This window comes from Bufo gargarizans, chromosome 4 (genome assembly GCF_014858855.1).
Source record: "Bufo gargarizans isolate SCDJY-AF-19 chromosome 4, ASM1485885v1, whole genome shotgun sequence".
NCBI lineage: Eukaryota > Metazoa > Chordata > Amphibia > Anura > Bufonidae > Bufo > Bufo gargarizans.
This window is the reverse complement of record NC_058083.1, coordinates 405170629-405194896: the sequence shown is the minus strand read 5'-3', so window position 1 is coordinate 405194896 and position 24268 is coordinate 405170629.

Sequence of the window (24268 nt, the reverse complement as noted above, 5' to 3'; positions counted from 1 at the left end):
ACCTTCTGCCCATAGATTCTGCATATGGCCATGCTGTTGTCTTCCATCGACTTAATGAAAAATTCCCACAGCGGCAAGTAGGGAATTTTACACCCACCACTCCGTGCTGACTGCCTGCTGCTGTCTATATGAAACCATGCTCCGCTAATTGTTTCCAGACAGGTAGGCTCCTGAGTAGCAGATGGTCTACCCCGGGCACGTTTACTAGACCACTTTTTCACCCCAATTTGAGATTCAAGCCCAAATGGAATTACTTCTCTATAGAGTTGAGCGAACACCTGGATGTTCGGGTTCGAGAAGTTCGGCCGAACTTCCCGGAAATGTTCGGGTTCGGGATCCGAACCCGATCCGAACTTCGTCCCGAACCCGAACCCCATTGAAGTCAATGGGGACCCGAACTTTTTGGCACTAAAACGGCTGTACAACAGCCCAGGAAAGGGCTAGAGGGCTGCAAAAGGCAGCAACATGTAGGTAAATCCCCTGCAAACAAATGTGGATAGGGAAATGAATAAAAATAAAAATTTAATAAATAAAAATTAACCAAATTCAATTGGAGAGAGGTCCCATAGCAGAGAATCTGGCTTCCCGTCACCCACCACTGGAACAGTCCATTCTCAGATATTTAGGCCCCGGCACCCAGGCAGAGGAGAGAGGTCCCGTAACAGACAATCTGGCTTCATGTCAGCAGAGAATTAGTCTGCATGTCATAGCAGAGAATGAGGCTTCACGTCAGCCACCACTGCAACAGTCCATTGGCATATATTTAGGCCCAGCACACAGGCAGAGGAGAGAGGTCCCGTAACAGAGGATCTGGCTTCATGTCAGCAGAGAATAAGTCTGCATGTCATAGCAGAAAATCAGGCTTCACGTCACCCAGCACTGTAAGAGTCCATTTTCATAAATTTAGGCCCAGCACCCAGGCAGAGGAGAGAGGTCCCTTAACAGACAATCTGGCTTCATGTCAGCAGAGAATCAGTCTTCATATCATAGCAGAGAATCAGGCTTCACGTCACCCACCACTGTAAGAGTCCATTTTCATAAATTTAGGCCCAGGACCCAGGCAGAGGAGAGAGGTCCCGTAACAGACAATCTGGCTTCATGTCAGCAGAGAATCAGTCTTCATGTCATAGCAGAGAATCAGGCTTCACGTCACCCACCACTGCAACAGTCCATTTTCATAAATTTAGGCCCAGCACCCAGGCAGAGGAGAGAGGTCCCGTAACAGACAATCTGGCTTCATGTCAGCAGAGAATTAGTCTGCATGTCATAGCAGAGAATGAGGCTTCACGTCAGCCACCACTGCAAAAGTCCATTGGCATATATTAAGGCCCAGCACCCAGGCAGAGGAGAGAGATCCTGTAACAGACAATCTGGCCTCATGTCAGCAGAGAATTAGTCTGCATGTCATAGCAGAGAATGAGGCTTCACGTCAGCCACCACTGCAACAGTCCATTGGCATATATTTAAGCCCAGCACCCAGGCAGAGGAGAGAGGTCCCGTAACAGACAATCTGGCTTCATGTCAGCAGAGAATTAGTCTGCATGTCATAGCAGAGAATGAGGCTTCACGTCAGCCACCACTGCAACAGTCCATTGGCATATATTTAGGCCCAGCACACAGGCAGAGGAGAGAGGTCCCGTAACAGAGACTCTGGCTTCATGTCAGCAGAGAATCAGTCTGCATGTCATAGCAGAGAATGAGGCTTCACGTCAGCCACCACTGCAACAGTCCATTGGCATATATTTAGGCCCAGCACCCAGGCAGAGGAGAGAGGTCCCGTAACAGAAAATCTGGCTTCATGTCAGCAGAGAATAAGTCTTCATGTCATAGCAGAGAATCAGGCTTCACGTCACCCACCACTGCAACAGTCCATTTTCATAAATTTAGGCCCAGCACCCAGGCAGAGGAGAGAGGTCCCGTAACAGACAATCTGGCTTCATGTCAGCAGAGAATTAGTCTGCATGTCATAGCAGAGAATGAGGCTTCACGTCAGCCACCACTGCAACAGTCTATTGGCATATATTTAGGCCCAGCACCCAGGCAGAGGAGAGAGGTCCCGTAACAGACAATCTGGCTTCATGTCAGCAGAGAATTAGTCTGCAAGTCATAGCAGAGAATGAGGCTTCACGTCAGCCACCACTGCAACAGTCCATTGGCATATATTTAGGCCCAGCACACAGGCAGAGGAGAGAGGTCCCGTAACAGAGGATCTGGCTTCATGTCAGCAGAGAATCAGTCTGCATGTCATAGCAGAAAATCAGGCTTCACGTCAGCCACCACTGCAACAGTCCATTGTCAGATATTTAGGCCCAGCACCCAGGCAGAGGAGAGAGGTCCCGTAACAGAGAATCTGGCTTCATGTCAGCAGAGAATTAGTCTGCATGTCATAGCAGAGAATCAGGCTTCACGTCACCCAACATTGGAACAGTCCATTGGCATATATTTAGGCCCCGGCACCCAGACAGAGGAGAGGTTCATTCAACTTTGGGTAGCCTCGCAATATAATGGTAAAATGAAAATAAAAATAGGATTGAATGAGGAAGTGCCCTGGAGTCCAATAATATATGGTTAAGGGGAGGTAGTTAATGTCTAATCTGGACAAGGGACGGACAGGTCCTGTGGGATCCATGCCTGGTTCATTTTTATGAACGTCAGCTTGTCCACATTGGCTGTAGACAGGCGGCTGCGTTTGTCTGTAATGACGCCCCCTGCCGTGCTGAATACACGTTCAGACAAAACGCTGGCCGCCGAGCAGGCCAGCACCTCCAAGGCATAAAAGGCTAGCTCTGGCCACGTGGACAATTTAGAGACCCAGAAGTTGAATGGGGCCGAACCATCAGTCAGTACGTGGAGGGGTGTGCACACGTACTGTTCCACCATGTTAGTGAAATGTTGCCTCCTGCTAACACGTTGCGTATCAGGTGGTGGTGCAGTTAGCTGTGGCGTGTTGACAAAAGTTTTCCACATCTCTGCCATGCTAACCCTGCCCTCAGAGGAGCTGGCCGTGACACAGCTGCCTTGGCGACCTCTTGCTCCTCCTCTGCCTTGGCCTTGGGCTTCCACTTGTTCCCCTGTGACATTTGGGAATGCTCTCAGTAGCGCGTCTACCAACGTGCGCTTGTACTCGCGCATCTTCCTATCACGCTCCAGTGCAGGAAGTAAGGTGGGCACATTTGTAGCGTGGATCCAGCAGGGTGGCAACCCAGTAGTCCGCACAGGTTAAAATGTGGGCAACTCTGCTGTCGTTGCGCAGGCACTGCAGCATGTAGTCGCTCATGTGTGCCAGGCTGCCCAGGGGTAAGGACAAGCTGTCCTCTGTGGGAGGCGTATCGTCATCGTCCTGCCTTTCCCCCCAGCCACGCACCAGTGATGGACCCGAGCTGCGTTGGGTGCCACCCCGCTGTGACCATGCTTCATCCTCATCCTCCTCCACCTCCTCCTCATCCTCGTCCTCCTCGTCCTCCAGTAGTGGGCCCTGGCTGGCCACATTTGTACCTGGCCTCTGCTGTTGCCAAAAACCTCCCTCTGAGTCACTTCGAAGAGACTGGCCTGAAAGTGCTAAAAATGACCCCTCTTCCTCCTCCTCCTCCTCCTCCTGGGCCACCTCCTCTTCCATCATCGCCCTAAGTGTTTTCTCAAGGAGACATAGAAGTGGTATTGTAACGCTGATAACGGCGTCATCGTCACTGGCCATGTTGGTGGAGTACTCAAAACAGCGCAACAGGGCACACAGGTCTCGCATGGAGGCCCAGTCATTGGTGGTGAAGTGGTGCTGTTCTGTAGTGCGACTGACCCGTGCGTGCTGCAGCTGAAACTCCACTATGGCCTGCTGCTGCTCGCACAGTCTGTCCAGCATGTGCAAGGTGGAGTTCCTCCTGGTGGGCACGTCGCATATGAGGCGGTGAGCGGGAAGGCCGAAGTTACGCTGTAGCGCAGACAGGCGAGCAGCGGCAGTATGTGAACGCCGGAAGCGCGAACAGACGGCCCGCACTTTATGCAGCAGCTCTGACATGTCGGGGTAGTTGTGAATGAACTTCTGCACCACCAAATTAAGCACATGCGCCAAGCAAGGGATGTGCGTCAAATTGGCTAGTCCCAGAGCTGCAACGAGATTTCGCCCATTATCACACACCACCAGGCCGGGCTTGAGGCTCACCGGCAGCAACCACTCGTCGGTCTGTTGTTCTATACCCCGCCACAACTCCTGTGCGGTGTGGGGCCTGTCCCCCAAACATATGAGTTTCAGAATGGCCTGCTGACGTTTACCCCGGGCTGTGCTGAAGTTGGTGGTGAAGGTGTGTGGCTGACTGGATGAGCAGGTGGAAGAAGAGGAGGAGGAAGCCGAGAAGGTGGAGGTGGCAACAGGAGGCAAAGAATGTTGCCCTGCGATCCTTGGCGGCGGAAGGACGTGCGCTAAACAGCTCTCCGCCTGGGGCCCAGCTGCCACTACATTTACCCAGTGTGCAGTTAGGGAGATATAGCGTCCCTGGCCGTGCTTACTGGTCCACGTATCTGTGGTTAGGTGGACCTTGCTACAGATGGCGTTGCGCAGTGCACACTTGATTTTATCGGATACTTGGTTGTGCAGGGAAGGCACGGCTCTCTTGGAGAAGTAGTGCCGGCTGGGAACAACATACTGTGGGACAGCAAGCGACATGAGCTGTTTGAAGCTGTCTGTGTCCACCAGCCTAAATGACAGCATTTCATAGGCCAGTAGTTTAGAAATGCTGGCATTCAGGGCCAGGGATCGAGGGTGGCTAGGTGGGAATTTACGCTTTCTCTCAAATGTTTGTGAGATGGAGAGCTGAACGCTGCCGTGTGACATGGTTGAGACGCTTGGTGACGGAGGTGGTGGTGGTGTTGGTGGTACATCCCCTGTTTGCTGGGTGGCAGGTGCCAACGTTCCTCCAGAGGCAGAGGAAGAGGCCGAGGCGGCAGCAGCAGAAGAGGTAGCAGGGGGAGCTTGAGTGACTTCCTTGGTTTTAAGGTGTTTACTCCACTGCAGTTCATGCTTTGCATGCAGGTGCCTGGTCATGCAGGTTGTGCTCAGGTTCAGAACGTTAATGTCTCGCTTCAGGCTCTGATGGCACAGCGTGCAAACCACTCGGGTCTTGTCGTCAGCACATTGTTTGAAGAAGTGCCATGCCAGGGAACTCCTTGAAGCTGCCTTTGGGGTGCTCGGTCCCAGATGGCGGCAATCAGTAGCAGGCGGAGTCTCTTGGCGGCGGGTGTTCTGCTTTTGCCCACTGCTCCCTCTTTTGCTACGCTGTTGGCTCGGTCTCACCACTGCCTCTTCCTCCGAACTGTGAAAGTCAGTGGCACGACCTTCATTCCATGTGGGGTCTAGGACCTCATCGTCCCCTGCATCGTCTTCCACCCAGTCTTGATCCCTGACCTCCTGTTCAGTCTGCACACTGCAGAAAGACGCAGCAGTTGGCACCTGTGTTTCGTCATCATCAGAGACATGCTGAGGTGGTATTCCCATGTCCTCATCATCAGGAAACATAAGTGGTTGTGCTTCAGTGCAGTCTATGTCTTCCACCGCTGGGGAAGGGCTAGGTGGATGCCCTTGGGAAACCCTGCCAGCGGAGTCTTCAAACAGCATAAGAGACTGCTGCATAACTTGAGGCTGAGACAGTTTCCCTGGTATGCATGGGGGTGATGTGACAGACTGATGGGGTTGGTTTTCAGGCGCCATCTGTGCGCTTTCTGCAGAAGACTGGGTGGGAGATAATGTGAACGTGCTGGATCCACTGTCGGCCACCCAATTGACTAATGCCTGTACCTGCTCAGGCCTTACCATCCTTAGAACGGCATTGGGCCCCACAATATATCGCTGTAAATTCTGGCGGCTACTGGGACCTGAGGTAGTTGGTACACTAGGACGTGTGGATGTGGCAGAACGGCCACGTCCTCTCCCAGCACCAGAGGGTCCACTAACACCACCACGACCATGTCCACGTCCGCGTCCCTTACTAGATGTTTTCCTCATTGTTATGGTTCACCACAACAAGAAAAATATTATTTGGCCCAATGTATTGTATTCAAATTCAGCGGGATATAAATTTGAGGCCTAGTATTTAGGCGCTGGGTGACCGGTATGGATTTACTAACAGAATTAGACTTGGAAATGCACAGTAGCGTGTGTGTGAAGTTATTCTGAATGACCCTATGTGCACCTTGAATATTATATACCCTTTTAGGGATAGATTTCAAATAGCTCTGATATAGCAGGAACCACTAAATTCTGAAATTGCTAAATTGGGAATTGTATTTCAACCCAGAACAAAAAATGTGCTTTGACGGACACTAAATAACTTTCCCAGCCACAACAGGACAGCGGTAACGAGAGATTTAGCGGGATATAAATTTGAGGCCTAGTATTTAGGCGCTGGGTGACCGGTATGGATTTACTAACAGAATTAGACTTGGAAATGCACAGTAGCGTGTGTGTGAAGTTATTCTGAATGACCCTATGTGCACCTTGAATATTATATACCCTTTTAGGGATAGATTTCAAATAGCTCTGATATAGCAGACACCACTAAATTATGAAATTGCTAAATTGGGAATTGTATTTCAACCCAGAACAAAAAATGTGCTTTGGCGGACACTAAATAACTTGCCCATCCACAACAGGACAGCGGTAACGACAGATTTAGCGGGATATAAATTTGAGGCCTAGTATTTAGGCGCTGGGTGACCGGTATGGATTTAGTGACAGAATTAGACTTGGAAATGCACAGTAGCGTGTGTGTGAAGTTATTCTGAATGACCCTATGTGCACCTTGAATATTATATACCCTTTTAGGGATAGATTTCAAATAGCTCTGATATAGCAGAAACCACTAAATTATGAAATTGCTAAATTGGGAATTGTATTTCAACCCAGAACAAAAAATGTGCTTTGACGGACACTAAATAACTTTCCCAGCCACAACAGTACAGCGGTAACGAGAGATTTAGCGGGATATAAATTTGAGGCCTAGTATTTAGGTGCTGGGTGACCGGTATGGATTTAGTGACAGAATTAGACTTGGAAATGCACAGTAGCGTGTGTGTGAAGTTATTCTGAATGACCCTATGTGCACCTTGAATATTATATACCCTTTTAGGGATAGATTTCAAATAGCTCTGATATAGCAGGAACCACTAAATTATGAAATTGCTAAATTGGGAATTGTATTTCAACCCAGAACAAAAAATGTGCTTTGACGGACACTAAATAACTTTCCCAGCCACAACAGGACAGCGGTAACGAGAGATTTAGCGGGATATAAATTTGAGGCCTAGTATTTAGGCGCTGGGTGACCGGTATGGATTTACTAACAGAATTAGACTTGGAAATGCACAGTAGCGTGTGTGTGAAGTTATTCTGAATGACCCTATGTGCACCTTGAATATTATTTACCCTTTTAGGGATAGATTTCAAATAGCTCTGATATAGCAGAAACCACTAAATTATGAAATTGCTAAATTGGGAATTGTATTTCAACCCAGAACAAAAAATGTGCTTTGACGGACACTAAATAACTCTCCCAGCCACAACAGTACAGCGGTAACGAGAGATTTAGCGGGATATAAATTTGAGGCCTAGTATTTAGGCGCTGGGTGACCGGTATGGATTTATTGACAGAATTAGACTTGGAAATGCACAGTAGCTAGTGTGTGAAGTTATTCTGAATGACCCTATGTGCACCTTGAATATTATATACCCTTTTAGGGATAGATTTCAAATAGCTCTGATATAGCAGGAACCACTAAATTATGAAATTGCTAAATTGGGAATTGTATTTCAACCCAGAACAAAAAATGTGCTTTGGCGGACACTAAATAACTTGCCCATCCACAACAGTACAGCGGTAACGACAGATTTAGCGGGATATAAATTTGAGGCCTAGTATTTAGGCGCTGGGTGACCGGTATGGATTTAGTGACAGAATTAGACTTGGAAATGCATAGTAGCGTGTGTGTGAAGTTATTCTGAATGACCCTGTGTGCACCTTGAATATTATATACCCTTTTAGGGATAGATTTCAAATAGCTCTGATATAGCAGAAGCCACTAAATTATGAAATTGCTAAATTGGGAATTGTATTTCAACCCAGAACAAAAAATGTGCTTTGACGGACACTAAATAACTTTCCCAGCCACAACAGGACAGCGGTAACGAGAGATTTAGCGGGATATAAATTTGAGGCCTAGTATTTAGGCGCTGGGTGACCGGTATGGATTTACTAACAGAATTAGACTTGGAAATGCACAGTAGCGTGTGTGTGAAGTTATTCTGAATGACCCTATGTGCACCTTGAATATTATATACCCTTTTAGGGATAGATTTCAAATAGCTCTGATATAGCAGAAACCACTAAATTATGAAATTGCTAAATTGGGAATTGTATTTCAACCCTGAACAAAAAATGTGCTTTGACGGACACTAAATAACTTGCCCAGCCACAACAGTACAGCGGTAATGACAGATTTAGCGGGATATAAATTTGAGGCCTAGTATTTAGGTGCTGGGTGACCGGTATGGATTTAGTGACAGAATTAGACTGGGATATGGCCAAAAAATAACCACACTATTGCTGGTTAAATGCACTTGGTGACGGGTGCAGCTTGCCCCTGATGTAGTATATGGCCAAAAAATGAACAGACTATTGCTGGTTAAATGCACTTGGTGTCACAGCTTGACCAACCACACTACTGAGGGTTAAATGCACTTGGTGACGGGCGCAGCTTGCCCCTGATGTAGTATATGGCCAAAAAATAAACAGACTATTGCTGGTTAAATGCACTTGGTGTGACAGCTTCACCCTGATGTAGGCTTTAGCCAAAAAACAACCACACCATTGAGGGTTAAATGCACTTGGTGACAGGCGCAGCTTGCCCCTGATGTAGTATATGGCCAAAAAATAAACAGACTATTGCTGGTTAAATGCACTTGGTGTGACAGCTTCACCCTGATGTAGGCTTTAGCCAAAAAACAACCACACCATTGAGGGTTAAATGCACTTGGTGACAGGCGCAGCTTGCCCCTGATGTAGTATATGGCCAGAAAATAAACAGACTATTGCTGGTTAAATGCACTTGGTGTGACAGCTTCACCCTGATGTAGGCTTTAGCCAAAAAACAACCACACCATTGAGGGTTAAATGCACTTGGTCGCAGCTTGTGCTGGCGCACCACAAGACACAAAATGGCCGCCGATCACCCCAGAAAAATGTGACTGACAAACGGTCTGGGCAGCCTAAAAACAGTGAGCAATTGAGTATCAGCAGCTCAATGACCCACAGCTGCAGATCAATCAATAATCAAGTCCTTTGGAGGAGTTAATCTGCCTAATCTCGCCCTACTGTCGCAGCCGCAACCTCTCCCTACGCTAATCAGAGCAGAGTGACGGGCGGCGCTATGTGACTCCAGCTTAAATAGAGGCTGGGTCACATGGTGCTCTGGCCAATCACAGCCATGCCAATAGTAGGCATGGCTGTGATGGCCTCTTGGGGCAAGTAGTATGACGCTTGTTGATTGGCTGCTTTGCAGCCTTTCAAAAAGCGCCAAGAAAGCGTCACAAAAGCGCCAAGAAAGCGACGAACACCGAACCCGAACCCGGACTTTTACGAAAATGTACAGTTCGAGTTCGCTCATCCCTACTTCTCTATAAAACAAGGTGAACATCCCAATAGCAGTAGTATTAGATCGCTTTTTCACCTCAATTAGTGAATAAAGGCATAATAGATTTCCTTATCTATTAACCAAGGGGGGCACTGTTCAATTACTCCCTTCACTCTCCCTATGCTTTTCCTATAGTCTGCAAAATGTCTCCCAACAATCTCCCTACACTGTCCAAGCACTGTCCTGCACTCTCCCTATCCAATACTTTATAATTAAAAGCTTTCTTAAGGGCTATGTACTCCTTCAGAGGCAATTTCAGTTTATGAATGCATTTTCCTCATTTTTTTCTAAAAATCATATTTTCAATTGTTTTTTTTTGTATTTATATTGAGCCATTCTGTCAAAAACAATTGCAGTAACAGTTTTTCTAACTGTGTGACTGGTACTTTCAAGCTTGACAAAGGCCTCATTGAGAAGGCTGAAACGTTGCTGGGAATAAAGTTTGGGGTCGTTACCCTATCACCAAAAGCTGGAAGTGCTGCCTCTTCATTCGTTGAATATATATATTGGAGGAGAAGCCTGCCTCTGTGAGGAATTTCTGCACCCAGTGCACAACTTCTGACTGTGCTGCTGCAATATTTGTGGTATTTTATATATATATATATATATATATATGTAACTTCTACTGTAGGTAACTTTGATACCTAGTGTACATCCATACACATAACAGCTGCGCCAACACACCCAGCTCTGCTACATCCATACACAGTGTACTGGGGCAGCTGTCATGTGTATGGGTATGCACTAGGTATCAAAGTTATCTACAGTAGAAGTGTTATTTTATTTATTTTTTTAATTAACTGGCTATACAGCTCTCATAGCTGAGTAGGTAAGTGTCTTGCCTCTGATACAGAAGGTCATGGGTTTGAATTCCAGCATAATCTTTTTTGAAAGAAAGGCTAAATAAGAACACGAGCACCAAATCTTCAACACTAGAGGCTGGTGGGAACACAGGCTGGAAGAGGCCTGCATTGCATCGCTAATATGGAGGTAAATATAAAAGGTTTTTTTTATATCGGACTGTTACTTTACTGCCACAGGGGAGGGGCGCTATTGGCGCTATGATACTGGCACATGGAGGGGGGAGGAGAGAGGCACTTGATACTGGCACATTAGGGGGCAGGGGGAGAGGATGGCACTATGATATTAGCACATGGTGGGGCAAGAAATGGACATGAATCATGAGGGGCAGAAATGTGAAATGATGGGGGGAGGGGGGGGGCAGGGCGCCAAAATGTAGATTAGTTTGTGTTGACAAAAATCCTTGCACTGGCCCTGCCCTTATTCTGTTTAGTGATCAACTACTGGTTCTTTCAAAGCTAATATTGGCACTGCACAAGCAACCTTCACATCTTGGCAGTGGCTCAATAACAAATCAGTCTGACTGCCTCTGATACTAGAACTGCATAAACAAGCATAAAGTTAATAATTAACATTCTAGACAAATTTCAGGCGTGTTCCAGTTAGGGCTCATGCACACAAATGTATGTATTTTGAGGTACGCAAAACACGGATCCGCAAAAAATACAGATGACGTCCGTGTGCATTCTATAGTTTGTGGAACAAAACAGCTCGCCTCTAATAGAACAGTCATATCCTTGTCTGTAATGCGGATAATAATAGGACATGTTCTATTTTTTTGTGGAACGGACATACGGAAATGAAACGCACAAGGAGTAACTGCCTTTTTTTTTTTGCAGACTCATTGAAATGAATGGTTCCGCATACGGTCCACAAAAAAACCCGGAACGGACACAGAAAGAAACTACGTTTGTGTGCATGAGCTCTTATGAGATGCTATCCATTATCCACAGCACAGGAGAAAACTAGTAGATTGGTTGGAGTTTGACTGCTGGGACCTCAACAGATCACAAGAATAGGGGCCAGTACCCCAAAATGAATGAATTGGCTGGTGGGGCATGCTGTCTGCCCCCTGCTCTTTCTCTATGGGCAGGGCAGTCTTTAAAGGGCTTCTGTCAGCCCACTAAACAGTTTTTTTTTTGGTTAATAATAATCCCTATACTGCGAGCTCCCTATACATAAGCTACATCATTTTTGTTCAGTAGATTTTGTTAAAAAGCTATTTTTATAATATGTAAATTACCTTGCTACCAGCAAGTAGGGCGGCTACTTGCTGGTAGCAGCCGCATCCTCCTCTCATAATGACGCCCCCTCCGCTGTGTGATTGACAGGGCCAGGGAATGGGATCGTCTGGGGGTTGTGTCATCACTGGGGGACATAGGTTAAATACACCAGCAAACCAATCACTACACATAAAATCATTATCTTACATTGCATCATCTTTGTAACTCTGGGAATGAGATGCGTTCACGCCAAACGGCGCTTGAGGGTCATGTGATCTGCTTTGTACCACGTGATCGCGGCCGCGATCACGTGATGATGATGTCAGCACGGAATCGCATCACATAGTATTGCAAGTCCATGCCTCTACCATCAATTGAAACATTGCACATGTCAGATCTGATAGTCGTAAGATTTGCCGCATATTCACTATGAGTAGGAGATGACATCATGGGAACGGATAGAGAAATAGATAACTATGAATGAAATAGCAATACTGATGAGAAAAGAGAGGAGGGCGGCCACCCAAAATAAGTAAAATAGAATGAAAGACATAATTAGATTATATAATGGTTCAATATGTGATTATATATAAAAAATATAAATGATATAAAAATATATAAAAATACAAAGTATGTCCATTCTATAGAATCATCAGTACTATATCACTCATTGTAAAATATATAATTGTGAACCTAATAAATATTGAACACATGTATATATACATATTCAAAGTACATTATATATAAAAAAAAAGTCAAAAAAATTTGAGTGCAAAATATATAAATAATACACAATAAATTATAAATCATACACCATAGTGTGAACAGTGTGATGAATATAAAGTGAAAAATACATTGTGAAAATATAATTTCATCACACTGTTCACACTATGGTGTATGATTTATCATTTATTGTGTATTATTTATATATTTTGCATATATAGATTTTTTTTGTATACACACATTATTATTTTTTTATATCTATTGTACTTTGGATATGTATATATACATGTGGTTAATATTTATTAGGTTCACAGATGCCGTTTGCTCCCCAATACGAGAACGCAACCAAACGGAACGGATCTCAATACCAGAAAATAGAAAAGCTAGTGTGAAATTAGCCTAAATCCGACAATGTCCAATTAGTATGGACACATCTTTTCAATTACATCCAAGTTAACTATTTATTCATAAATCTCCCAGAGAAATAACAGCACAATGCAGATGGGAGGGTAGAGCAGAGAGAATGAATGAGCCAGGGACCTTTCCATTCAAAGGTGTCTATAGCCTTTAATAAGTGTGTGGTAGTATAGATTATAGAAATACTACTTTAAAATTGTTGACTGTTTCCCTAGGATATTATCTTACGCTGACAATGGGTATGCGCGTTTTTGTCACCTGACTTATTCCCATTGTGTACACACTACATAAGCAAAGTGCAGCAGAAAAGAGCTGCCAGTCCTCACCTCAACTCACACTGGTAAAAGATGACTGATTCTAAGCAAACAGATAAAAAAGATCGTCAAATATTGATGGATCTGAGGCATTCAACTTCCAAAACTTCAGCTGAAGACTTGCTGATGAATTACAAGGGGGTTCTGTATCCAAGTGTTCTTTGCAGTGTGGAGATGTTTCAAGCAGTGGACACTTTTGAAGCCAGAGATCGCGACCTATCCCAAAAATGTGGTAGAATAGTTGTGATACTAGGAATTTGTTTCCAGCTAAAGTGCATTTTCTGATAATAACCTGTTATTGTGTGATATAAGCACATGTAAGCATAAGTGTTATATTTACAGTAATGCCACACATATATAAAGTCATTCACATTATAGTACACTAGCAAAATGGCCCGGCTTTGCACAGGTACATTTCGACTAATTCATTTAATGTTTGTGTGTATGGTTAAGAGATATCCACATGGGGGACTATAACGGTGACCTCCAGAGTGCCTTGCCCTTCCACAGAGGCCCACCCCTTTAACAGTGACATTCACAGTGGTCCGCCCCTTAATGCAGCGACCAGGCCGCAGGGGCACACGTGAGTGTAGGTGGCCGGATGGATGCAGTAGTCGTACTCACGGTTTACTGAAGCTCCCTGGGCCAGCGTGCAGTGTTCTTCTTAAGGTCACGCTTTGATTCTGGAGTTCTCCTTCCTGATGGCGGTTGAGGTGCCCTTGATGTTGCTGTTTTAAGGTGAGAGGCAGGGTCCCGGTTGTAGTGACGCCAGCAACTTGTGGTGCAAATGTAGTGCAGTTTAATGATGAGACTGGTGTTGGTATAACAAATCCACAGTAATTTACTGAAGCAGATGATCCACACAAGCACTATCCACATGAAATGCAGTCTTTACAGTTGAATCAAGTAGTTCCCAAAGGTTGTATATGGAGGCTAGCTTCTCTCTCTCTCGATCAGACTGGTCAATCTCTATTTTTCCCAGCCTAAAGGGATGCACTTTCTCTATCATCATATATATTTCCTCAGCTCCTTGCTGCTCTGATATGTCCCCCATAACAGTGACCTTCAGAGTGCTCTGCCCACTTAACAGTGACCTCCACTGCAACCTGCCTCCTTAACTGTGACCTTCACAGCGCCCGATCCCATCACAGTGAACCCCACAATGGCCCTCCCCTTAACAGCGACCTCCAAAGCACCCCAACCACTGAACAGTGGTCACTCACTGTTACTTCCAAAGTAAGTCTGTCCCCTTAACAGTGACATCCACAGAGGCCCAATCCTTTACCCTTTGACATTCACAGTGGTCCACCCCTTAAGTGACCTTTACAGTGCCCCACCTCCTTAACAATGACCTCCACAGCACTCCCACCCTTAACTATGACCTCCACAGCGCCTGCCAGCTTAACAGTGACCTCCACAGCAGCCGACCCCCTTAACAGTGACCTCAATAACAGTAACCTCAGGGGCGTGGCCTGGACATCTGCAGGAATGGCCGCGTGAACACCGAGCTCTGCCGCCTGTACTTTGAAAAGGAGACTCTTATGCTTGTCTAACACAGCACATGGGGAGAAGACTGCACCCTAAGCACCCCAGCAGCTCCCAGGCTCCCATTAAGGCAAATAACACATTGGATGCTTACCTCCGGCGACCCTTGGTGAAGATGCTCACAGTGCACGGCCTGCCTGTGTCCTCTGCTTCCGGTGAGTGCGGCATCACTAGGAGGCCTCACGCTTCAAAGGGAGAAGAGCAACCTCTCCCAGGGGTATACATCCACCAACCTTTCATCCTCAGAAAGGGTATTCACTCCCAGACTCTCTGGTATTCACTCCCAGACTCTCAGCTACACCATCACAGCGACATTGTGATCGGAATGAGCCCCCTGGGGACCTTGTCAGACTCTATGGATGAAGGAGAGGAGGGATCCGTGCCATCCACGCAATCTTCTGCGCTTCTTCACCAGACACTGCAGCATCTACCCACGAAGGCAGATTTTAAAGTGTTAATAGCTGAAGTCAGAAGCGCATGCAAGTCTGAAATATCATCTCTCAGACAGGATTTCAAACAGTTGTCTGGTCGCATGGACTCCATAGAAACAGAACATGACGACACACACAGAAGTGTCGACAATCTACAATCTATCATAACTTCTCAATCCCAAATCATCAGGGAAAACACTCGAAATCTGGAAGATTTGGATAATAGAGGGCGAAGAAATAATATTCGCATTAGAGGCCTGCCTGAGTCTGATGCAGATGAAAATCTACCAGACATACTGTCGGACCTCTTCAACGCTATTTTAGGGTCCCAGACGCCGCAAGCAATTAAGCTAGACCGGGCTCACAGGGCACTGCGCCCCAAGTCCTCTGCCGTACAACCGCGGGATGTGATCTGCTGTGTACATGACTTTCAACTAAAGGAGAATATAATGGCCAAAGCCAGATCCATGAAATCTATTGATTTTTACGGTCAAACCGTCCAATTATATCAAGACCTCTGCTGGTGGACACTTCAGAAACGAAAAGTGCTACAGCCTTTACTGAATCTCCTAAGAGAGAAGATTCCATATAGATGAGGATTCCCATTTGCCCTGATAGCTACCAAAAATGGCAGGACATCCATCCTGCGCCAACATGTGGACCTTCCAGCTATCTGCTCAGCCTTGGACGTTGAGATACCTCCTATTGCTGACTGGGAAATACAAGATCTGAATCCTGCTCTGGATCCAGTCTGGCAGACTGCAAGACAGAAAAGACGATGGTCACCCCCACAGCACGTCCCGTCTAACCTTGAGCCCCGAGATGCACCCCCTTGAGTGATGTACTGAACAGTGCTTTATGACGCACGTCTCCTTTCTTATTGTCCGCTACTATGCAGCGTTTTTGCTCTCTTTTTTCAGAAACCATGTTTGGTGCTCCAAAATGTTGTTTGGTTTCTGTGCTGATATTGTTACTCCGTTTACTACTCAGCTGTCCTCCGCACATGGCATTTTTGAGGACACTCAGTCACACCCTATTTCAAGGGATGAGTACTTTAACCCCCTCTCTAGCCTTTCTTTTTCTTGGGATCGACAGATTGTTTCAATTTGAAGCAAAACGTATTCGCTGCATTTTACTGTTCCCTGTCTGGACAATCTGGTCCAATGTTATGACAATTTTGTGGTTATGTATCTTAACTGTGCAGTCTTTTGTGTCCCCCCCCCCCCATGTGTCTTCCCTTTATGTTTTTTACAGCTAGGTGTCATAGATATCACTGTTCCTTACTGTGGAATGTGGAGGCCACACATGTGCTGAGATCTCTGTGGAAAACATAGCAAGTATCTCTCCTCAATCCTACTTATTATGCTCAAGTGTATGTCATTAAATGTGAAAGGCCTTAACTCTAACACTAAAAGGCGGTTAGCGCTTAATGAGTGCAGGTCGCAAAAAGCAGACATAGTCTTCCTTCAAGAGACTCATTTTGACCAACAGGGTACCTTCAAATTTGCACAGAGATCATTTCCTTGCGTATATTCTGCAACCTCGGGGAGAAAAGTTGCAGGTGTACCCATCCTCTTAGCCACTAAGTGTCCATTACATGTAGAGTCCTGCATTTCTGATGTGGAAGGCAGGTATGTTATACTTAAGGCTACTCTCAAGGGGCAACCGCTTATTTTATGTAACTTATACTCACCGAACTCGGCTCAAATCCCCTGTTTAAATAAAATGTTTTTGAAACTGTCCCAGTTCCTCCCTGCCCATATGATTGTAGGAGGAGACTTCAACATTTCCTTCTCTGAGCATATAGACATATTGATATAATGTATTGGACTGGCACTCATATATGGAATAGGAACATGGTTTATTAGTTAAAAATAGGAATATTATCACCTGGCACACATATATTTTCAATAAAATACAATACTCATGCTCTTTAGATTATCCTGAATCTTTTGCCAAATAGATGACAAAGACGAGGAGAATCTGTCCTCATCAGGTAAACCAGAAGACCCCTCTCCTGAGAAAGTCCCAAACTGCGGATGAAACCCATATGCACCAAAAAATTGTGACTTATCAGAGGACTCCTGACGACGGTTATTCAAAGCAAACTCAGCAAGGGACAAAAAAGAACACCAATCCTCTTGATTCTCCGCCACAAAACAGCGCAGATATGTCTCCAGATTCTGATTGACGCGCATTGTCTGGCCATTCGACTGCGGGTGGAAAGCAGAAGAGAATGACAACCGAACCCCCAAGCGAGAACAGAAAGCCTTCCAGAATCTGGAAACAAACTGCGTGCCCCTATCAGAGACTATGTCTGAAGGAATACCGTGCAATTTGACAATGTGATCAATAAATGCCTGCGCCAGCGTCTTAGCATTGGGCAAACCAGGAAAAGGGATGAAATGCACAATTTTGCTAAAACGGTCCACCACCACCAGAATCACAGTCTTCCCCGAGGAACGAGGCAGGTCCGTTATGAAGTCCATGGACAGATGTGTCCAAAACCCTCAACCGACTTACGAAGCGCAGGCCACCAGAATCTCCGAGCGATGAGATCCAGTGTGGCTCTTGCCCCCGGGTGCCCAGCAAGGACCGTATCGTGGTGTTCCTTAAAAATCTTGTGTCTTAAAGCGAGAGGCACAAACAACCTCCCAGGAGGACAAAGATCAGGAGCCTCTGACTGGGCTGCCTGCACCTCTGCCTCCAATTCAGAAAAAAGAGCAGAGACCACCACACCTTCAGCCAAAATGGGACCCGGGTCTTCAAAATTCCCGCCTCCCGGAAAACAACGTGACAGGGCATCTGCCTTCACATTCTTAACTCCAGGGCAGAACATGACAACAAAATTAAACCTAGAAAAGAACAAAGACCATCTGGCCTGTCTCAGGTTCAGACGCTTGGCTGACTCCAAGTAGGCCAGATTTTTATGGTCAGTAAATACGGTAATAGGGTGTCTGGCTCCCTCTAGCCAATGGCGCCATTCCTCAAAAGCCAACTTGATGGCCAACAATTCCCTATCTCCCACATCATAATTTCTCTCTGCGGAGGAGAGTTTTTTCGAGAAAAAGGCACACAGTCGCCATTTGGCAGGAGAGGAACCCTGAGACAAGACCGCCCCCACACCCACCTCAGAAGCATCAACCTCAACTATGAAGGGTAAAGAAATATCAGTAAAATGTAAATAAAAAGCAGGCTGGTATGTCTATAGTAGATAGTTTATGCTCATTAAAAATCACATATAAAACATATAATATATATCTTAAAATACTAAACAATGTAAAAATTATACTGAGGTCCGGGATCCAATTACATATACAACTTCATAGATGGATAACAATGGGTTGTATAAAGATCAAACTGTGCAAGAATTAAAATCATATACGATGTGCTATAACCTAAAATACAGTGTCAAGTGACTGTAAAATAATAATACATATAAGTGTTCTGTGGGGAAAGTGCAGTTCTCCTGTACAGAAGTCCTCCTGCAAAGAATTTATAAAGGAAAGGAAACTTGTGATAAAGACTTGTGAAAAGACCTTGCAATGATTTGATATCTTCTTATAGAGTGATTAGTTTTTGCATACAAGCTGTATCCAATAGCGCTGCTATAGTAATGCAAATCCTCCAATTGCACCAGCGTGCAGAGTCCACACTCACAGTACTACAAGGTATGGGTTAGTTTGTAACTAAAGATCGGGTTTAGTGAATGGGGCGTCCCCCTCTTCCTCAACCCTCTTACCTTGTCTTCAGAGTGTAGCTGACTTATAAAGTTGCCGTTCCAGCGCTTGCTGTGTTCTTTTGTATCAGGTTGCACCAAGAAATATCAGGTTGCACCAAGATGGGAGCAGAAGCAAAACTCTCCTTGATATTAGAAAAAGCCTTACGCGCCTCTACTGACCAAGAAGAAAAATCTACCCCCTTTCTGGTCATATCAGTGAGTGGTTTAACAATAGAGGAATAATTCAAAATAAACTTCCTGTAATAATTGGCAAAGCCCAAAAAACGCATCAGCGCCTTCTGATTCTCAGGAAGCTCCCATTCAAGCACAGCGCGGACCTTCTCGGGGTCCATGCGAAAACCAGAAGCGGAGAGAAGAAACCCCAGAAATTGAATTTCTGGAACCGCAAACACACATTTTTCCAGTTTCGCATATAATTTATTCTCCCGCAGGATGAGCAAGACCTGACGTAAATGTTCCTTATGAGTCTTGAAATCAGGAAAAAAATCAAAATGTCATCCAAATACACTAATACAAATTTTCCCATCAAATGATAAAAAATGCTGTTCACGAAATGCTGAAAAACGGCTGGGGCATTCATCAAACCAAAAGGCATAACCAAATTCTCAAAATGGCCCTCAGGGGTATTGAAGGCCGTCTTCCATTCGTCTCCTTCTCTGACCCTGACCAGGTTGTATGCCCCTCTTAGATCTAATTTGGAAAAGACTTTAGCCCCAACAACCTGGTTAAACAGGTCCGGGATCAGAGGAAGCGGATAAGGGTCACGAATAGTGATACTATTCAGCTCCCTGAAATCCAGACAAGGTCTTAAAGAACCATCTTTTTTCTTAACAAAGAAAAAAACAGCGGCAACAGGTGACTTTGAGGGTCGTATGTGTCCTTTTCTCAGACTCTCAGAGATATAAGCACGCATAGCGATCCTCTCAGGTTGGGAAAGATTGTATGAACGAGATTTAGGCAGCTTGGCGCCTGGGATGAGATTAATAGGGCAATCGTACTCCCTGTGCGGGGGCAAATCCTGAACTCCACTCTCAGAGAAGACATCCGAAAAGTCAGAGAGTAAAGATGGTACAGTCTTAGTAGCAACCTCAGAAACAGATGTCGTGAGGCAATTCTCTCTGCAAAAGTCACTCCAACCATTTATTTGCCTCGCTTGCCAATCAATGGTGGGGTTATGTTTAGTGAGCCAGGGTAGCCCCAACACTAGAGGAGTAGGCAAACCGCTAAGGACGAAACATGACACATCCTCAACATGAGCATCACTCACAATTAAACGGATATTGTGAACTATGCCCTTTAATGATTTCTGAGAAAGTGGAGCGGAATCAATAGCAAAAACAGGAATATCCTTTCCCAAAGTGCGCACCTGGAAATTATGAGTTATTGCAAATTGATTATCAATGAGATTGACAGCTGCTCCACTATCCACAAAAATCTCACAAAAAATGCTCTTGCTCTCTAGCGCCACCCTAGCAGGCAGGACAAAATGGGAACTACAAGCAAACGGAAAACTTTCAATTTCCGCCTCAACCCTGCCAATAGTAACAGACGGAACATTTTTTTAAGATTTTTTCCTGTTTGTTTCTTTATTACTCCCAGAAAACTGCATGAATCTCCTAGAGGGACAAATATTTGCCAAATGATTTATACCTCCACAACAAAAACAAACCCTCCCATGCAAGCTGAATCTTCTATTGTCAGAAGCAATCAACCCCAGCTGCATGGGCTCCTGCTCAGAAGGGGCTGACAGCGACCAAGACCCCTGCGCACAGAATGAGACCGCTGCACTGTCCTGGGACTGAGTATGACAGGAAGGAGTTATCTCTCCTCTCTCTCTAAGACGCCTGTCAATACGAACAGCCTGAGACATAGCAGAGTCCAAGGAAATAGGCCTCTCATGAAAGGCAAATGCATCTTTCAATCCCTCTGAAAGACCATGGCAAAATTGACTTCGGAGTGCAGCATCATTCCAACCAGTATCAGCTGCCCATCTCCAAAATTCTGAGGAGTATATCTCTGCGGATTGTTTACCCTGGCATAATAGACGTAGTCTAGACTCAGCCAGAGCAATACGATCCGGATCATCATATATCTGACCCAGGGCTAAAAAGAATTCATCCACTGAACGGAGAGGCCGTGCCCCCTCCGGCAGCGAAAAGGCCCAAGACTGAGCAGCGATATAATGATCCCCACCCTCCTTTCCTCATCACCAGAGGAATGCGAAAATGGAGTTTGCAAGCCTCTCTAAAACGCACAAAATTCTTACTACCCCCGGAGAACGTATCCGGGAGCAAGATCTTAGGCTCAGAACAAACTCCATGAACGCAAGCTGAACCAGTCACTTGAAGCTGAGGAAAAGTCTTACGGAGATCAGCTACCTCCAATGAAAGACCCTGGAAGCGTTCAGCCAAAAGTGAAACCGGATCCATACTTGAGACGGTTTTGGCGGCTTATAATGTCACGGACGGTGTACAGGAAACAAGACAATGCAACATGCATATAATGTCACGGACGGTGTACAGGAAACAAGACAATGCAACATGCATATATGACTCACTGGATCCAAATCTAAGGAACCAAAAGGGAGACCCCTGCACAAGACCTGGCACTTTCCCTGGCTGCTCAGCCTATGCAAAAATCCCAAAGGTGGATGGTTGCATATCCACGTACCTCGACTATATAACAACTGAACACCCTACAATAGTGAGGGGACACGACCACCGGCTCCCTACACCAGACACGGAGGGAGTCAGGGTCACCTGGGATCCAGCAAACAGAAAATAACAGATAAATGTACAACACTTAACTTAGTAGCAGACTGGGAAATAGGATCAGCATGCACACACACTCCAGGAAGAAGTATAAGCCGCCCAGTAATGCATTATGGGGAGGAATTTAAAGGGAAGCAATCAGTCCAACTACATGACAGCTGAGAGAGACTAACAAGATGAGGAACTGAACACCACAACAAAGAAAACTCAAGGAGAAAGTTCTGAAAGGCTTCTGTCAGAGCTTCTCAGCTGTCTGGTTGTGACAGATAGTTGCTATGATCAGTTTCACTTCTGATATAGGGATAGTATGTCTCCTATGTGTTTCCCCACAAGTGTGGGCTTACCTCCGCCTGCGCTCTGTTCGGTGGGGCTAATAGGTGATCTTTTGTCCCGCTCAATGTGCCGGCGTCCCGGCTGCGGTATTAGCGTCCCTCGTGTTACTTCACCGCTGCTTCTCACGTGATGTTCCTGTGTGAGGTATGCGGCCGCTTACTTCCGAGCGCTGGCGGGATGATGTCTCTGATCCTTTTAATAGGTATCAAGGAAGTCCTTCTCTTTGTAAGAAAGTGCACTTTTTCTCCAAATAGGGTTCGGGGTATTTAGTCCCGCTGCTTCTCACGTGATGTTCCTGTGTGAGGTATGCGGCCGCTTACTTCCGAGCGCTGGCGGGATGACGTCTCTGATCCTTTCAAATAGGTATCAAGGAAGTCCTTCTCTTTGTAAGAAAGTGCACTTTTTCTCCAAATAGGGTTTGGGGTATTTAGTCCAGGATTGTTACCAGGATCCTCACCAAACGCGTTTCGGTGAGACGCTGTCCCCTTCCTCAGTGGTAACAATCCTGGACTAAATACCCCGAACCCTATTTGGAGAAAATAGGTGACAATCGAATGGCGGAGAAAAGCCACTCACCGCACCGTTAACGGTGTAACCCCCATAACGCTCTCCCTCCGGAGAACGCACATGCACCCCAAAAACAGATGGTGATACATGCTGCACTCTCTTTCGAAGGTATCCAAGCAAGGAGCCTTTGTGGTCATACTGTCACGGATGGGTGTGGAGGAAAACCCTCAACAGTGCGATGTCAATAGGATAAGGGTAGCTGCTAGGCCAGGACGACAGGATCAGGGAGCAGGTCACCTCCTAGCGCGTCCCTAATTCTGACCCTGACTCCTAACCGTATGAGCCAACCCAGATGGTAGGAGGGCTCATACTCCGTAACCTAGGGTCCCTACTAGCCCTCAGGAAAGCCCTGGACTAGGAGCAGGGTAAGACGATCTGTTTCTCCTAGACACGGACAAACAGGAGTCTCACTGGCCAAAGAGCGAGGAGAGGGGAAACATATACAGCATATGGATATGGCAGGTGAGTTAAACCAATACCACACCTACCTGCCACAGACACGCTGACTGGAACCCGTGCACAAGTACTGATGTCCACACAAACATTAAGGACACAGCACACACACAAATAACACAGGTATCCAGGACACCCATAGCTGCAATAAATATAAAGAGCATAAAAACATCTTCTTAACATCATACATATATTTTTATGACCACAGGGGTGGCCCTCACTGGATAGATGGCATATGAGACCAGGAGGATGACTCCAGCATAAAACATGGCTGGAGTACCCCTCAGCTACAGGCATCCAGCAGGAGCTAAATAGCCCAAGCAGCCACACCCACATAAAAGGAAAACAGTTAACCCTTCCAACACCAGACCAGGTAAGTTTCACTTAAAGGGGAAGTGTACACACAACTAAATCCCGTTCACACCAAAAACAGAAAGTGAACACATTCAAACACACGTTGCAAGGTGCAACTGCATGCCTTGACAGCGAGCCGCCTAGCAACCAGCTTAGGCTGCTACACTGCCAACAACATCCTGTTGCCAGCGGCAACCACTTGTGAGGCAACCAACTAACTTCCCTCACCTGCGGTAGACAACAAAGAGCAGACCGCTGACAACTGCATGCGACACAAAGAGTCACGACCAATCCATAGTCGTGACACTCCCACCCCTCAAAGCCCCCCCACCAAAAAAAAAAGGGGAAACTGGTGAGGAACCAAAAAAGAGGGATAGGAGAAGGGGAAAAGTAGGAGAATCAATGTCAGCGCAAGCGAATCTCCCCAGAACTGCTGCCTGCCCCTGGAGCAACACACAGGAAACAGGGTGCTAGCTGCCAGCCCCTGGAGCAACACAGAGGAACCAGGGCGCCAGCCACCAAACAATCAGGAGAGACCGCACTGATCACTGCGTCCACTCCCAGACACGATTCCCACCAAGTCGCTGCCAGCATGCATCCTCCACCAGCATACACCAAAGCCAGTCTAACAAGGACTGCAGCTAGCCACACCGACACAAGTGAGAGAACCACTAAGACGTGGACGAGGAGAGACCCAAACACAAGTGCCAGTTCACACACACTGCGACCACTGCTACAGAGAACTGCACTGTATCAGGGTTCCCCTTTCACCCTCCCTCCGGAGGATAAGCATGCGTGCCAGAAAACGGCAGGCGCCACATGCTGCGCCCTCTTCCGAAGGCAGTACACCCCCACCCCT